This window comes from Nerophis ophidion, linkage group LG14 (genome assembly GCF_033978795.1).
Source record: "Nerophis ophidion isolate RoL-2023_Sa linkage group LG14, RoL_Noph_v1.0, whole genome shotgun sequence".
Classification (NCBI taxonomy): Eukaryota; Metazoa; Chordata; class Actinopteri; order Syngnathiformes; family Syngnathidae; genus Nerophis; species Nerophis ophidion.
In genome coordinates, this window is record NC_084624.1 from 31,289,345 (window position 1) to 31,304,256 (window position 14,912).

Below are 14,912 nucleotides of genomic sequence, written 5' to 3' on the forward strand. Positions count from 1 at the left end.
TAGTTTCAATGTCATGATTTTAATAATCTGGCCCTCGTTTGCACAGATTTTCCTCCAAGCGGCCCCTGAGCTAACATAAGTTTGACACCATTACATAACAAGTGTCATACAAGTTTAAAAGGAATCAACTTGACTCATTGCACTTTTTAGCTTTTGAGGGTAAAAATAAGATGAACATTTTATGTTGCATTATTTTCCACTGTTTTGACCGCTAAAACCATGGATTTTACTGTTTTCCTATATGTAATATTTACAACTTGTGGTTAGTCACTCTGGTACAAACCAAAAATGACAAAAAGATGAGCATTGGTCCAAAAACTGTGAAGTAGAGAAATATATATATATTACTGTTGTGACCTGTTGGTAGTTAAGTTGTATGTTCGTGTGGTTTTGGTTTGTTGTTCATTGTTACCATTATCGCAAACACACCGTCTGTGCCTTAAAGGGGATTGGTGGAGAATGAAGAAGTGTTGTTGGTTGTGAAGGATACGGACATGTCTGCACAGAAGGTAAAACCTGTTGGAATTGTGTTTGTTATCTTAATATTGGCAACAAATGTTAAAAATAGTGTCAGACTTTGTGTGACTTCTTCTGGAGATACAATACATTATGCTACCATAAATTGTTTTCCCGTAAAAAAAAGAACTTATTCCTGTCCTAAGCTAATCCATTATCAGCCACTTTCAGCATAAGTGGATAAAAAAAGAACTTGATTGTGCTGCTTTTGGGACATATTATGTGACGTAAATCAAATATTTTATCTGAGCTGAATACGTAGGTTAGTTTCAGGGTGCTTGATTCTTATCCAAGTCGATATTCTTAGTTATTTTTTACAATTCTGAATTGATTCATATATTTCAACAATCAAAATTTTAAAATACATTTTTACACCATCTCTGCACTCACTCATACATCATTGGGTGCTGAAGAAAAAAAATCAATTTTAATTACTTGTAGTTATTTTGATTCTTAATCGTTTCATATGTCAGCCGCCAAGAAGAGGTTTTGTAACCGGTAACCTGTTTTGAAAAGGTTTCATTATAATTTTTACACTAAATATAAATAATATTTTGTATGACATCGTGTTGAATAGAGAATCAGAATCAGATCAAATCATGAGTTGTAAGATTCACATTTACAATACGAAAGCAGCCAAGTGGAGCTTTTGTAACTAGTAATCTGTTTTGGAAATGTTTTATTGTAATTTATACACCAAATATTGTAAAAATTGTTTGAATCAAGAATCTTGATGAATCGTATTGTCACCCCAAGAATCGTAATCGAATCGACACACCAGAACTCGAAAGCAAATTGTGAGTTTTTGTAAGATTCACATTTGTATAGTTATTTTTTATAGTGTGCTGTTTTTACCACCTTAGATTTGATGAAAAAAAGCTTTTAAAAAAAACATTTAAAAGTGTTTTTTTATTACATATTTGTCATTTCTGCATGCATTTTACGAGGGCTGCAATGACTAATCAATTTAATTTGATTAAAATAAAACCCATTATCTATATTTTGTTACTTCTCTTAATTGTTTGATGAGTGCAAGTTAAAAAAAAGAAAATCAGGACCGCGTGAAGTTCCCTGAACTTTAAATATCTGTATATATTTTTCGCATGCCGCTGCAACCAGAACACATCAGAGTGGTGGTGTGTGACTAGTGTGGCAGCAAACAAGGAGTGTTATTTTTCAATTTTTATTATAATTTTTTTTTAATTGATGCACATATTTTAACAGTACTATTTCATTGAGGATGTGCATTTATTGAAAGAAAAAAATGAAGGTTACGGAAAGCAGAAAATGTTTTGTTTATGCCAACTATTTTACCTAAAATACGCATTGAGTATCTACAAAGTGTGTTTTATAGGATTACTCGATTAATCAAACACAGTAATCAATAGATTGGTCGATTACTAAAATAGTGGATAGCAGCTACCCTACTTTTCATTCCCATTTTAACGCTGGTGTTTGTCTTTGTTCCATGTAGCATTCACATTTGGGCTGAAGTCATACAAACTGTACAAGCGTTCAGTTGCAACCAACTTTACCAAACACACCAGAGTTCCTTTTAACAAAGGTAATATCGGACAAATATTTTGAGCAAGGCACTCAATATTTTTCTGAAGAACCTAAATGAGTACTATTGTGGATTTTTTATTGTACATTATGCAGAAGCCCATCCACTTAGTCGGGACCAAGCAAACTTACATAGACAAAAACATTTTCAATAGCAAAATTCTACCACAACCATTGCTTGTTTTGCATGTTGCGTTGATGTTTATGAGCCACCAGGACATTTAAAGCAATTGACTATTGACCTCAAGTGAAGCAATGAGTCGCTTGGAACTGGTTCAGGTTAGTTCCTGTTGATTTAATCTCGGAGAAAAGAGGAGGCTCCTCTCCGAGAGCCAATCTGTTCTCGCAGAGGAGGACTATAAAGCAGCAAATAAGCAGGCGCACAAACGCACACACCCACCCACAAAACCATGCGTTCAACGTAGGGTAGACCTTATCTCGAAATCTGAATTTCAAGTCCATGTTCAACATAAAAGTTGCGTAATAGTAATAATTATAAAATAATACAATACAAATATTTGTGTCTAAATGACCATCTCTGGGATCTTATTAGGGATATTAATATAACACAGTTCCTGTTTTAAAATGGTCTGATTGACTTGTATGGTACAAATGTTAGAAATTATTGTACTTGAATGGAAGGTTACAAACAATGTGTTGACTAAAGAGTCATACCTAACTTTTTCCTTCAAACCGTTATGTCATATCGTGCAGGCAGGGGCGTCCTTATCTGTGCCTGCAGCTGGGTAAATAATTAGACCTTTGGTAAATAAGTGGGATCTGGTGTTACCCTAGCATTGGCCTTTGCACTGGACGCACGACTTGAAATGTACCCAAGCAGTGCAGGAGGAGGAGCCTAAATCCATTAAGAACACAACATGTCACAGCTTTTGGAAAACTGTCCATTTTCTGATTTTATGTTTTTGGCGCTCCTTGTGTCTGCGTGCCATTGCCAGAGTGCTTAAAATAATGAGTTTGTTTAGTTTTAGTCTTGTTCTTGTTTTGATATGGTAAACTCATAGCTGCAAGTGAATAGCACTGATCATTTATCATTTTTTTGTTTCTGGCTTACAGTACTTATGGGTAGGGATCAGCCTTTGATCAGTGTTAGAAAAATCACCTTTAAAAAGGTAAATCATGGCAGTTACTCAGTACAGTGGATGGAATTCTCTTTATGATGTTCAATATGCATCGCAATACTTTAAGATGCATTTAATAAAACGATTATTTGTAATACAAAACAATTCGATGCGATTCGATTTAGTGTATGAAGGATTTGATAAAGTTCGATACGGTGTATAAACAATTTGATTTCAATGTTAAAATCATTCCTTCCTGTGTATACGCTCTTCCTCATGTTAGAGGATAAATATAAAAGAAAACCAGTGAAGTTAGCACGTTGTGTAAATCACAAATAAAAACAGAATACAATTATTTGCAAATCTTTTTCAACTTATATTCATCTGCAAATACAAGATCTAATGACTAATGATCCAATCCAAGATGGTCAAAAGCACTGTCTTTTGGTGGTCTGCTTGTCAAAGTGATCTGAATTTCTATCTGTTTTAGTCACTTTTTTAGCCAATTTAAGTAAATTTTACTAGTTTTAATCGTAACAATTGATGAATGAAGGCTTACTTCCAAAAAGTGGCTTTGGTTAGATTTGGAAATCTGGAGGCCTTTGACCTGCTCAAGCCGGGAGATGTTTTGAAATCTTGGCCTTCCACCTGCCACAGCCCGGATCTATCCTGGCCCCAGCTTGGTCTTCCGTTGCCTACAGATTGAGTTTGCTAACTTCATTTTGGCCTTCCACTGCCTACAGACTGGATCTGCCAGCCTCAGACTAGATCTACTAGCTTCATCCTGGCCTTCCATCTGCCACAGCCTGGATCTATCCAAGTCTCAGCTTGGCCTTCCACTACCCACAGTCTGGGTCAACTATTTTCATCTTGACCTTCCATCTGCCACAGTCTGGATCTATCCTAGTCTCAGCTTGGCCTTCCACTACCTACAGTCTGGGTCGACTAGCTTCATCTTGGCCTTCCATCTGCCACAGCCTGGATTTATCCTAGCCTCAGACTGACTAAGGCTGGGCCTTTGCTAGCATTTGCTTGGCCTTCCAAGTGCTGTAGCTTTTACATCTGAACTTTAGATATTGGACCTGGGTAGGTAGTAAAACAATTTAACAATGACTTTGACACAACCTCTTTATTTAATGTTAATACTTTTTCCTGGACTTTTTTTGTAGTGGGGTACATGACCAGGTGCTCCACCAACCTTTTAACTCTACCGAACGCAAAAACAATCACCTGGTCCTTTGAAACTACAGAATTTACACAAAGGTTATCTATATCCACATGTGGGTCAGTACTGAATAATTCTAACCAGCTTCATTTATGTGTTAAATAGATGTTTTTGTCCTTCTGAAATTACTCATTGTGAAGCCAAGTAATGTTGTCTTCGGGTTACCTTGCCATATGAATCGGAACATTTTTATATTGCTCTTATTTCTGCTATCAGGCAATGTGCAACAACATCCAGGCCCAGCTTTATACCATATCAGTACTCCTGATTAATTTAGAGCTAGGTCAGGTATCGGTTTAATTCATTTAAATATTAGAAGTCTACTGTCAAATATAGTATTAGTCAAAATATAGATTAAAACAACAAATACAGACATCTTTATCTTATCAGAAACCTGGCTAAGCAAAGCAGTCTCTGACAAGGACATTGCTATAAATGGATATAATTTCTTCCGATCCAATCGAACTCGATAAGGTGTAGTGGCGGCTACTGTATGTATATAAAAACAAATGTAATGTTATCAATCACTAAACAATTTGAACTCCTTGCCCTGCAGCTTGAATTCACGCACGGCCAACCTCTCGCAATTGTAGGGTGTTATAGACCTCCCTCTGCCTCCACTGAAACCCTTGCCTCACTTGAATCCTTTATGAATGGGTTAAATGCTAGTGAACTTTTCTTGGTTGGTGATTTAAATTTTGACTGGTTGACTTTTTCTGATAACCTTAAAGCTGTATTCAACTCACTAAATTTAACTCAATTAATCACTTCCCCAACTCGACCCAATACTAAAAACTCCTCAAAATCATCTTTACTTGATCTAATTCTAACCAACGCTCCCCATAAGTATACTGGAACTGGGGTATTTGTCAATGTCTTGAGTGACCATTGTACAATTGCAGTTGTAAGAAACTGCAAGCTACCAAAATCAAAACCCACTATTACATGCAAAAGGGATATTAAAAACGTTTGCCTCCCAGCTTTTATATACGACTTAGCTGCCTTTCTGTGGAACAGCGTTGCTTTAATTGATGATATTGGGATAGCGTTGAAATACTTTTGTAATAAATTTCAACATATAGACAATAAAAATGCTGCTTTTTGAAAATTTAGAGTTAAAGGTCAAAATAATCCCTGGTTTTCCTCTGCAATTGGAAACCCTCTCAAAGAGAGAGACGTTGCTTTGGCCAGGGCTCGAAAAACAAAGACAGAGGTTGACTCGTTTAGGTTTCGCCACCTTAGAAATAAATGTACTTCGCTTGTTAAGAAAGCCAAGTCTGATTTTTACCTGTATGAATGCAAAAAACATATAAATGACCCCAAAAAGTTTTGGCAAACCATAAACACTTCTTTAAATCATGTGACAACAAATGACTTTGAAAGTCCTTTAATTATTCAATCTTGTACTTTGTCTGATAAGACAAATATATCAAATTGTTTTAATGAGTATTTTGTTTCTGCCTTATCCTTGTTTGAGTCGTTAATTCCTCAATTGTCATAAGTTAGTATGTAGTTACTAATGCTAATATACCAAATACACCACAGGCTGTAAATAGACGCAGCACCTGTACCTTTGAGTTCACACCTGTATTAGTATCTGAGCTAAACAGTGTACTAAAGAGGCTGGACACAACTAAAGCAGCAGAACCTGAACAAACTGAACCCTTTTTAAAAAAAAATTGGCTGCTGATTTTGTTGCTCAGCCTCTCTCGCATATTTTTAACCTAAATCTAACTAGTAAAAGCATTCCAAAAATCTGGAAATCAGCCTTTGTTCTTCCCCTGCTAAAAGGAAGTGAACCTACAAATATAAATAATTACAGACCAATTTCTAAATTATGTATTTTAGCAAAATTGTTTGAGAAGATCATCAGTAACCAGCTAAAGGATTTTTTTTAGAATCAAACAATATGTTATCTCCATTTCAATCTGGTTTTAGAAAACAGCATAGCACTATTACAGCTCCTCTTAAGGTCCTCAATGATTTAATTGAGGCTGTGGACGGCAAGAAATATTGTGTTGCCCTATTTATTTATTTGTCAAAAGCATTTGACAAAGTAGACCAGTCTATTGGGATGAAGGGATGAAAATGCAGCTTCTTGGTTCACAGATTATCTTTCCAGCAGAACACAGAATCAGAATCAGAATCAGACATACTTTATTAATCCCCGAGGGGAAATGAACATTTTCAGCACAATCCCATTCAAGATCAGACATACATTACAAGGAGACAGAACAGGATTGCTGACAGGTGAGATACAGGTAAATAAGAGGGGGGAAATAAAAACAAAAACAAAATGGTCCCACCTCCGGAAGAACTTTGAACATGTCACAAGGGAGGTGCTGGACATTGAGTCCGAGTGGACCATGTTCCGCACCTCTTTTGTCGAGGCGGCTGATTGGAGCTGTGGCCACAAGGTAGTTGGATGCCTGTCGGGGCGTTAATCCTAGAACCCGTTGGTGGACACCAGCGGTGAGGGATGCCGTCAAGCTGAAGACGGAGTCCTGTCGGGTTCGTTTGGCTCATAGGACTCTGGAGGCAGTGGACAGGTACCGACAGGCCAAGCGGTGTGCAGCTTCAGCGGTCGGGGAGGCAAAAACTCAGACATGTGAGGAGTTCGGGCAAGCCAAAGAAAACGACTTCCGGACGGCTTCGAAGCAATTCTGGACCACCATCCACCGCCACAGGAAGGGGAAGCAGTGCACTGTCAACACTGTGTATAGTGCGGATGGTGTCCTGCTGACCTCAACTGCGGATATTGTGGATAGGTGGAAGGAATACTTCAAAGACCTCCTCAATCCCACCAACACGTCTTCCTATGAAGAATCAGTGCCTGGGGAATTTGTGGTGGGCTCTCTTCTGGGGCTGAGGTTGCTGAGGTAGTTAAAGCTCCTCGGTGGCAAGGCCCCAGGGGTGGATGAGATCCACCCGGAGTTCCTTAAGGCTCTGGATGCTGTGGGGCTGTCTTGGTTGACAAAACTCTGCAGCATCGCGTGGACATCGGGGGCGGTACCTCTCTTTAAGAAGGGGGACCGTAGGGTGTGTTCCAACTATCGTGGGATCACACTCCTCAGCCTTCCCGGTAAGGTTTATTCAGGTGTACTGGAGAGGAGGCTACGCCGGATAGTCGAACCTCGGATTCAGGAGGAACAGTGTGGTTTTCGTCCTGGTCGTGGAACTGTGGACCAGCTCTTTACTCTCGGCAGGCTTCTTGAGGGTGCATGGGAGTTTGCCCAACCAGTCTACATGTGCTTTGTGGACTTGAAGAAGGCATTCAACCGTGTCCCTCGGGAAGTCCTATGGAGAGTGCTCAGAGAGTATGGGGTATCGGACTGTCTTATTGTGGCGGTCCCCTCACTGTACGATCAGTGTCAGAGCTTGGTCCGCAATGCCGGCAGTAAGTCGGACATGTTTCCAGGGACGGTTATACTCCCCCAAGGCTGCCCTTTGTCACCGATTCTGTTCATAACTTTTATGGACAGAATTTCTAGGTGCAGTCAAGGCGTTGAGGGGTTCCAGTTTGGTGGCCGCAGGATTAGGCCTTTTTTTTTTTGGAGATGATGTGGTCCTTATGGCTTCATCTGGCCGGAATCTCCACCTCTCACTGGATCGGTTCGCAGCCGAGTGTGAAGCAACCGGAATGAGAATCAGCACCTCTAAGTCCGAGTCCATGGTTCTCTCCCGGAAAAGGGTGGAGTGCCATCTCCGGGTTGGGGAGGAGTTCAAGTACCTAGGAGTCTTGTTCAAGAGTGGGGGAAGAGTGGATCGTGAGATCGACAGGCGGATTGGTGCGGCGTCTTCAGTAATGCGGACATTGTACTGATCCGTTGTGGTGAAGAAGGAGCTGAGCCGGAAGGCAAAGCTCTCAATTTACCGGTGGACACTGTGAAGCTTGTCTGTCCCGGCGCTCAGTGCTAGCTCCGCAGCCCTGTCTCTTCATCTGCATCTCATCCAGTCTCTCTAAACTGACTCTGGTGGGGCGGAGACCCAGTAGCTGGTCTCCATGGCTAAAAGGCTCTCCGGGAGGCAGATCCAAAAGTCCACAAAAAAGCACCGCAGAAGTCACGAAAGTGCCACCCCTTGTCACACAGTCCCAAAGGGTCCCGGACCAAATGGCAAAAAACAACAACAAAAAAACATATATCTATCTATCTATCTATCTATCTATATATATATATATATATATATATATATATATATATATATATATATGCATATATATATATATATATATATATATATATATATATATATATATATATATAGATATATATATATATAACACATGAAAACAAGAGGGAAACACAAAAGGATGACATAAGAGCACAGAGCTCCTGCCAACAGCAGCCACTACAGCGGCGCCATCTTGTAAAGAAACGAAGCCATGGTGTTTTAACACGTTCAGAATGTGGCTTGGCATTGTCTTGTTGAAATAAACAGGGACGTCCGTGAAAAAGACGTTGCTTGGATGGCAACATATGTTGCTCCAAAACCTGTACGTACCTTTCAGCATTAATGATACATTCACAGATGTGTAAGTCACATATGCCTTTGACCCCCATACCATCACAGATGCTGGCTTTTGAACTTTGCCCCTATAACAGTCCGGATGGTTGTTTTCCTCTTTGGTCCGGATGACACAAAGTCCACAGTTTCCAAAAACAATTTGAAATGTGGACTTGTCCGACAACAGAACACTTTCCTATTTTGCATCAGTCCATCTTAAATGAGCTCGGGCCGAGCTAAGTCTGCAGCATTTCTGAGTGTTTGTTGATAAATTACTTTTGCTTTTCATAGTAGTTTTAACTTGCACTTACAGATGTAGCGATGAAATGTAGTTACTGACAGTGGTTTTCTGAAGTGTTCCTGAGCCCATGTGGTGATATTCTTTACACACTGATTTAACTTTTTTATGCAGTACCGCCTGAGGGATCGAAGCATTGCCTCTTAGGTGCATTGATTTATCCAGTTTCTCTGAACCTTTTGAAATTATTACGAGCCGTAGATGTTGAAATCCCTAAATTCCTTGCAATAGCTGGTTGACAAATGTTGTTCTTAAACTGTTCGACAATTTGCTCACACATTTGTGCACAAAGTGGTGACCCAACCCCCATCCTTTTTTATGAATGACTGAGCATTTCATGGAAGCTGCTTTGATACCCAATCATGGCACCCACCTGTTTCCAATTAGCCTGCTGACCTGTGGGATGTCCCAAATAAGTGTTTGATGAGCATTCCTCAACTTTCTCAGTCCTTTTTACCACTTGTGTCAGTTATTTTGTAACATGTTGCTGGCATCAAATTTCGAATGTTCTAATATTTGCACAAAATAACAAAGTTTGCCAGTTTGAACGTTAAGTATCTTGTCTTTGCTGTCTATTCCATTGAATATACCGGTAGGTTGAAAAAGATTTGCAAATCATTGTATTCTATTTTTATTTTAAGATTTGTACGTGCCAACTTCACTGATTTTGGGTTTTGTATAAAAAAGCACATTAAATAAAAGTGACAGGCTTCCAGTATTTAACATTTTTTAAAACACAACATATATCCCCAAAGATGTGAAATCAAGTGAACAGGCCATCATGTCACATGCAGGGCCGTAACTAGGATTTTACAAATACCAAGGTCAAAAAATGGGGGTCAAAAATGGTGGTCTAAGGGAAGCTTTGAAAGACTGCAATCATGGGTATCCCTGCACCATATTGATAAAAAAGTGGACTGTTACAAAATGATTGTCAAAGATGTTAGATGATATAACATAATAGTTATTCCTCATTTAATGCTATTATCATTTATATTGTATAATATATAGTATATATTACACAATTTTAACATCATTAAAACATTCATTTAAAAACCGTACTAAAATTCTTACTGCGGTCAGGTTTCTAACTCAAGACCTTCTACTTTGTAATGCAAGTAGCTATGACCCCTACCACAGAGTTACCGGAAGCAAATGCGGAAAAAATATTTCCACATTCTAATCAGTGACAGAGCTTGACAAGGCCAGGAATAAGTTAAGGGTAAAAATTCATATGAAGCGTCCTGTCATTCAATAATTTACATTACTGATTGCGAAGCCCTACGCAGAGCGCATATTCTGCATTTAGAGCAGAACTCTAAATGATTGCGGGTCTTGCGCGACACCTGGTGCATGTATCTACGTCTATTCTCGTCTCCAGTTACGTCAGTAATGTAACAAGCTTGTGACTCCTTTCACGGACAACCCTGGCTCTCATGTCGTTCTAAAGACAAGAACTGTCAATTGATTTATAGTTCGGCAAGATAACTGGTTTATGTGTTTACACTCGATTAACCTAGAGATTCAAAGCTAAATCTCATCGATTTAGGGGGGTATAACTGAAACCTATTGAAGCGGATATCTGGTCGCATCGGTTTATTGTCAACAACCATATTCATTTCTTTCCCCAAAAATCTTAAATAGATGTAATAAATTACTTGAGAATGTAGTTAATACGTTACTTTTTCAAAAACTTTCATATACTGTATCTTCCGTATGCAGTTGAGAGATGTTTCATGAGAGAAGAAGCGTGATGTCAGCGAGGGCGCACTCATTTGCTGTCTTAATTAACTCAGCATATTTGTTGATTATTATCACTTTATTGAATGTTCATTATTCCCACGGAGTAGTAGTACCGTGCATGCGCGTGTACTTCCTGAAGTAAACTTGCCTTGATTTCAAAGCTGTCTTGTACGCATCAAAAGTAGCGGTACATCAAACATGTTGATAACGGGGTTGTAACACACATAAAAGTGATTAATTAGATTCCTCGTTACTAGAAACCCCCATTGGCTGTTATTATGTAGCACCCATTTTCCCAAAAAATGCCGATCAATATCGGATGATTTTCATGAAAAAATAAATGATCGTCATTGTCAAAATGTAATGCCTATTAATACCGATCACAGACGGCAATCTTTTCTGACTGACGCAATATTAATTTTCAGTCTCTATTTTTTTTCTCCATACACAGTGTAGAGCCGCTCCCCTAAGCTAAAAATCATAGCAAATAAACTTAATTTCTTAGTATCTTAAGTATATTACCACTTAATGACGAGGCTAAACATCTTACACAGCAAGAGCAAGCCAGAAGCAGGCATCTTAACAGCATAGTTCACCGTCAAGTTAGCTTTAAACCAGTGTTTCTTAACCATTGGGCCAGGGCCCAGAGCAGGGGTCCCCAAACTACGGCCCGCCAGCGTCCAAAATCCGGCCCGCGGGAAGTCCCAAGTTTTAAAACATATAAAAACTTACTTTACATTATTTTTTAAAAATCTGTCCTTTTATAATCCATTTTCTACTGCTTGTTACTCTGTGTCTCCTAGCTGCTCAGGCAAATCATATTGTCTAAAAATGCATCTTTCCATCGATGGAGTCCGTACTTGATGTCATGTTTTCAGTCAATTAGTGCGCGAGGAATATATATATGTGTGTGTGTATATACACGTGTGTGTGTGTGTGTTTGTGTGTGTGTATAAATGTATGTATGTATGTATATATATATATGTATATATATATATATATATATATATATATATATATATATATATACTGTATATATAAATATATATATATTAGGGCTGTGAATCTTTGGGTGTCCCACGATTCGATTCAATATTGATTCTTGGGTTCACGATTCGATAATATATCGATTTTTTCAATTTGATTCGATTCTCGATTCAAAAACGATATTTTTCCGATTCAAAACGATTCTGTATTCATTCAATACATAGGATTTCAGCAGGATCTACCCCAGTCTGCTGACATGCCAGCAGAGTAGTAGATTTTCTTAAAAAAAAAGCTTTTATAATTGTAAAAGACAATGTTTTATCAACTGATTGCAATAATGTAAATTTGTTTTAACTATTAAACGAACCAAAAATATGACTTATTTTATTTTTGTGAAAACATTGGACACAGTGTGTTGTCAAGCTTATGAGATGCAATGCAAGTGTAAGCCACTGTGACACTATTGTTCTTTTTTTTAATTATTTTTATAAATGTCTAATGATAATGTCAGTGAGGCATTTTTAATCACTGCTATGCCGAAATCATAATTAATATTAATACTGTTGTTGATAATATTCATTTTTGTTTCATTACGTTTGGTTTGTTCTGTGTCGTGTTTGTTTCCTCTCAATTGCTCTGTTTATTGCAGTTCTGAGTGTTGCTGGGTCAGGTTTGGTTTTGGAATTGGATTGCATTGTTATGGTATTGCTGTGTATTGGTTTGTTGGATTGATTAAAAAAAAATAAAAAAATTAGATTTTTTAAAAAGGAGAATCTATTCTGAATTGCACAATGTAAACGATTCGATTCATATTCGAATCGATTTTTTCCCACACCCCTAATATATATATATATATGTATTTAGCCCGGCCCCCGGCCAAATTACTTTAACCCAAGGCGGCCCCCGAGTCAATAAGTTTGGGGACCATTGCCCGAGAGGAACGCCAAAAATAGGTTTTTCTGCTGTTGTCCGTATGGGCCACAGCGGCACTCCGTTGGAAAACACTTTTCCACCATTAGTGGCAGTAATAACAAAATCAGACAAACAGAATAAGTCTGTTTTTACTGTATATATGATTAGTAAGCCGTGATAATAATCTTTGTGATTATCACATGCTTTTATATCGTTTGGCCAGGTGTATCCTGCTAAACTGTAAGTAGGCTAGATATGATTATTGAATATGATTAAAATCAAAAGTAAGATTACTAATTGTCAATATTTGTAGTTGGAAAAGCTGGCTCCCGAAGTCTAAAATGTTGAGAACCCTTGGTTTGAACACCACCATGTGGGAAAGGTTGGCCCCCGAAGTCTAAAATGTTGAGAACCCTTGCTTTAAACACCACCATGCCTAACTGCCATCAATAAAATGCACTTGTGTTCGTTGTCCATAACATACACGTGCCTATACCATAACTCCACCCCCACCATGGGCCTCTCGATTCACAACGTGGACATCAGCAAATCGCTCTCCCACATGACGCCACACATGCTGTATACTAGGGCTGCGAATCTTTGGGTGTCCCACGTTTCGATTCAAAATCGATTCTTTGGGTCACGATTCGATTCAAAATCGATTTTTTTTCAATTCAACACGATTCTCGATTCAAAAACAATTTTTTTCCCGAATTAAAAGGATTCTCTATTCATTCAATACATAGGATTTCAGCAGGATCTACCCCAGTCTGCTGACATGCAAGCAGAGTTGTAGATTTTTGTAAAAAGTTTTTGTAATTGTAAAGGACAATGTTTTATCAACTGATTGCAATAATGCAAATTTGTTTTAACTATTAAACGGACCAAAAATATTACTTATTTTATCTTTGTGAAAATATTGGACACAGCGTGTTGTCAAGCTTATGAGATGCGATGCAAGTGTAAGCCACTGTGACACTAATGATAATGTCAATGAGGGATTTTTAATCACTGCTATGCTGAAATTATAACTAATATTGATACTGTTGTTAATAATATTCATTTTTGTTTCACTACTTTTGGTTTGTTCTGTGTTGTGTTTGTGTCTTCTCTCAATTTGCTGTGTTTATTGCAGTTCTGAGTGTTGCTGGGTCAGGTTTGGTGTTGGATTTTGATTGCATTGTTATGGTATTGCTGTGTATTGTTTTGTTGGATTGATGAAAATAAAAAAAGAAATACAATAAATAAATAAAAATCGATAAAAAAAAAAAGAGAATCGATTCTGAATCGCACAATGTGAGAATCGCGATTCAAATTTGAATCGATTTTTTCCCACACCCAAACTGTATACCATCTGACCTGAACTGCGAACATCGGGATTCATCTGCAAAAATAACACCTCTCCAATGTGCCAAATGCCATTGAATGTGAGCATTTGCCCACTCAACTTGGTTATGATGATGAACTGCAGTCAGGTCAAAACCCGATGAGGACGACGAAGATGCAGATGAGCTTTCCTGGGACGGTCTCTCATAGTTTGTGCAGAAATTATTTGGTTATGCAAACCATTTGTTGCAGCAGCTGTCCGGGTAGCTAGTCTCAGACAATCATGGTGGTGCACCTTCTAGATGTGGGGATCCTGGGTTGGTGTGGTTACACGTGGTCTGTATTTGTGAGGCTGGTTAGATGTACTGCCAAATTCTCAGAAATGCCTTTGGAGACAGGCTTATCGTTGAGAAATTAACATTTAATTCACAGGCAACAGCTCTGTTGGACATTCATGCAGTCAGCATTCTCGCTCAAAACTTGCGACACCTGTGGTATTGTGCTCTGTGATAAAACTGCACATTTCAGAATGGCTTTTTTTTTTTGTGGGCAGCCGAAAGCACACCTGTGCAATAATCATGCTGTTTCGTCTTCATCTTGAAATGAAAAACTTGTGAGGTGGGACGGATTATCTTGGAAAGTAAGAAATGCTCACTAACATAGATTTAGACAGATTCATGATAAATATTTATGAAGAATATATGTTTTGTGTACAGAGTATAAATGTTTTTTTTTTTCTTGAAAAATGTGAGCAAAA